Below are 2,927 nucleotides of genomic sequence, written 5' to 3'. Positions count from 1 at the left end.
GTATTCCCACAGGGAGAGGGCGCCCCTACATGGCTCATAGCAGAACACACCTCAGTAAAGCTAGCTAAAGAGAGCTAGTGTGAGACAGGAAGTTGTGTTTTTTCTTGTTGCTTTAACCACATTCTGAATGAGGAATATTTGGAAGATAAATTTAAAAAGAGGCAAGCTCTTACTTATTAGTATTTCTTCTTTGGGAGACTTTGATTTATTCTAAAAAGTTTAAGACGGAAATGTTCTATTGATGGATTTTAACATTTTCTTGCGTTTTTTTTCTCCCCTTTTTCAACACTTGTTGCTTTTTTTTTCAATGTTTGTTCACTGTTTTGACGTTTTCAACACTACCTTCCTAACTTTAGTTTTAAAGTTATTTTTTGAATTTATGGTCAAAAAACCTCATTTATAGGAAATTACCAAATGTTTGAGTTAGAAAAGCAGAAATTAGGAATTATTTTAACTAAAATTAAAGGAATGGATGTTGATGGATAATCACAGGCTGGAATATGTCAACTTTTACTCAATACTATTTCAAAAACACCAGTTTTTTTCAAATGCTATAAAATTGAATAATACTGAATGAAAGTAGAGATTTGTACTTGCCAAAGAGCGTTGTGTGGAATCAATCATGTTATTTTGGGTTATTAAAAAGAACACTGATATAGGAAAATGGGTCAATTTGACCCGAGGACAACATGAGGGTTAAAGTAAATTTTAAACCCATGCATTTACTCCGCCTCTGTGGAAGAATAGTAGCCTAACTATTGTCTAGAAACATGAATATTCTTTAATGCATTCATATGTTACAGTAAATCCAACACTCTCGGGGGAATTCTTTATAATTTGGCACTTTTAATTACTTTAACTAACTGTAAACAAGATTATTTGCCGTATGTCTTCCGCTTAGTCGTGCTTGCAATTTTATAAACTTCATCGGAGATCTTATTTTGAAAATCGTATCCGGAAGAAGTATGTTAACGATAGCTAGCTCGACGCTGGTGAACATCCGCCAGTGTTACGGTTGGTCCGCCTCTGTCCTCGCGACCCAATTCGGCTGTTCTCGTCGCGGAGCGTTCAAGTGGAGGAGGAAAAGGAAAGGAGAGGGGGGAGACTGGTCGTACTGGGAAGGCGAAAAGTAAATAAAATTAAAAATTAACACCAACCGTCAGCGAAAAGAGAAAGCGGTACGAATCGGCAGTTTTGAAGACGCCAGTGAGGTCCATGCAGAGCTGTTTCCCCCCCAGTCTATGGTGTAAACACATTCTCTAGTTAGCTAGTGTAGTTGTGACATTGCGCCGTGAGCGACACAGCCGAGGGAAAGGTCTCCTCCCAGTCTGTTGACGGATACAGTTTGGCTTCATTGAAGGGAGACACGGCTAGACCTGACTGTAGGCTACATAACACCGGCCAGGTAAGACCGTAATGTGTCGATAAACTATCACGTTAACAGCTGACATAATTGCGCTTTTAGGCTACCTGAAGCAACAGTTGGTCTCAGTCTGCTCTTCTACGAGACCTATTTACTGTCACTGCTGCCAGCTTTCACAGTCTTCATCCGTTTATGCAACACTTGGGTGGCAACGCAGCGAATTTAAAGCCTGCCTAACATGGTTTAATGTTCCTTATCTGTGACCCCAGCAAAAAAAATACACAAGTATATGAGACTCATTGCTTCATAAATGTAGCATTCAACAGGTGAAGCTTAAGGTTTACTCAGCACAGTGCTGTCTGGGCCTTCTGCCCTGATTATTCCCCACAGGCCCCACCTACTGTGTTTGCCACATAATGACTTCTTTTGGAAAGCAAAATAGATTATTCCAGAGGGAAAAAAAGCACTTTTTATAGATGTAAAAAAAAACAGCCACATCCTTCACATTAGTTGATTATGCAATGGATAATCACTTCCAACGTTGCCATTGTAGTCCACGAACCAATTAGATTATGAACCTGGTGTAATGGTTGAAGTGGAGGCCACCCACGGGGAAGTGGCTGAGATGTTTACATGGAGCATCAACAGCTCTGTTGATGCTCCCCTGGCCATTAGGAGACAGAATACAGACCGGCCATTGATGAGGCCAACTCATTAGTACCCCATTCACCGCCATCAAAGCCTCCTCTTAACGCCCATCAGCATGGTCACACCACACACTGGAAGTGGAGGCTGAGGATCACACACTCCCTGCCTTCACGTTTGATTTTGGTGTGACAACTTTTAATTATGGAGTCTCATGACAGACACTGGCCAAGAGGAAGTGCCTCTGGAATTCAGTTTAACGTGCAGACATGAACAGGTGTGGGAACAAAATCTGTCCTCGTCTTTCTTACGAAAGCACCTACTGGTGCTCACCGTGTTACTATTTGACACATCAACGCATGTCTATGCGCGAATGACCTACGCGCACTGGCATAACTAGTAAAAGCAGGAATACGCTGTTGATGAAGATAGTAACGCCCATGAACAGCTGCCTTGTCTAATGCTGTCGGGTCTGGTCATGAGCCTGTCTGCTGCAATTCTTTGAAACACACTCACCCCCTGTATTGGCAAAATCTGTACTCACAAGAATGTTTTTCATTTCCTTCCCTCATTTGAAAGGATGGCACAGCACACTTCCTCAAATAATACTTATGGAGATGTGTGTTTGACGTAGAGGTAGAAATGTAACCTTTTGACTCAAAACTCCTCCTTTAAAAAAACTCTCTCTAGCAGCTTTGGTGGCATGGGCTGCATTTGGAGCCGTGTGAGCTGGTTAGCCCCGAATGCTGGCAGGATTTAACGTGACGTGTGGTGCATGTAAATTGATTAGTAACAGGAAGAGGGGGCTCGGTGGTCGAGCTGGAAACAATGTCTTGCTTAATGCAAGGATTAGATACAAAAAAGGGCTGCAGGACTCCCTGTACAGTTTGGGATAAGTGTGTGTGTGTGTGTGTGGGGG

The 2,927-nt window shown here is 42.1% G+C and overlaps 1 protein-coding gene across 2 annotated transcripts in view; it reads left to right on the top strand.

Moving 5' to 3' along the window:
- Positions 1 to 1,012: 1,012 nt before the first annotated feature.
- gng12a (guanine nucleotide binding protein (G protein), gamma 12a) overlaps positions 1,013 to 2,927 on the top strand; it is a 75,548-nt gene continuing 73,633 nt past the window's right edge. The window contains exon 1 of one of the 2 annotated variants that reach the window (XM_032531322.1): positions 1,013 to 1,398. The gene's annotated coding sequence lies outside the window, so the exon portion shown is untranslated. Of the gene's footprint in view, positions 1,406 to 2,927 lie in introns of both variants that reach the window. The other variant, XM_032531321.1, reaches the window with a different exon arrangement.

This window comes from Etheostoma spectabile, chromosome 12 (assembly GCF_008692095.1).
Source record: "Etheostoma spectabile isolate EspeVRDwgs_2016 chromosome 12, UIUC_Espe_1.0, whole genome shotgun sequence".
In the NCBI taxonomy this organism is placed as follows: Eukaryota; Metazoa; Chordata; class Actinopteri; order Perciformes; family Percidae; genus Etheostoma; species Etheostoma spectabile.
This window is presented reverse-complemented; position numbering and strand designations above follow the sequence as displayed.